This window comes from Limulus polyphemus, unplaced genomic scaffold, assembly GCF_000517525.1.
Source record: "Limulus polyphemus unplaced genomic scaffold, Limulus_polyphemus-2.1.2 Scaffold4579, whole genome shotgun sequence".
Lineage (NCBI taxonomy): Eukaryota > Metazoa > Arthropoda > Merostomata > Xiphosura > Limulidae > Limulus > Limulus polyphemus.
The window spans coordinates 2,971-3,773 of NW_013670189.1; positions in this window are offsets into that span (position 1 = coordinate 2,971).

The window sequence follows — 803 nt, forward strand, 5'->3', positions numbered from 1 at the left end:
AACACTGCTCTCATTATTACCATCCAACTCTACCAATACTTACTAAGTTAACGAAACACTGCTCTGATTATTACCATCCAACTCTACCAATACTTACTAAGTTAACGAAACACTGCTCTGATTATTACCATCCAACTCTACCAATACTTACTAAGTTCTAAATATCAAAAAGTTGTATCGTTCAAAAGTCGTTGATGTTGTTTTTAATATTACTTAAGAGTATAGAAAGTAGAGATGTTATGTTAATTAAAACCTAATGATGTTGTATTTAACAGCACTTAGGAGTAAAGGAAATGAAGATGTTATGTTAATTAAGACTTAATGATGTTGTATTTAACAGCACTTAGGAGTAAAGGAAATGAAGATGTTATGTTAATTAAGACTCAATGATGTTGCCTTTAATAGCACTTTAGGGTAAATAAATTAAAATGTTATGTTAATTAAGACTCAATGATGTTGCCTTTAATATTACTAAAGAATAAAAAAATGGAGATGTTATGTTAATTAAGACTCAATGATGTTACCTTTAACAGCACTTAAGGGTAAATAAATTAAAATGTTATGTTAATTAAGACTCAATGATGTTGCCTTTAACAGCACTTAGGAGTAAAGGAAATGAAGATGTTATGTTAATTATAACTTAATGATGTTGCCTTTAATAGCACTTTAGGGTAAATAAATTAAAATGTTATGTTAATTAAGACTCAATGATGTTGCCTTTAATATTACTAAAGAATAAAAAAATGGAGATGTTATGTTAATTAAGACTCAATGATGTTACCTTTAATATTACTAAAGAATAA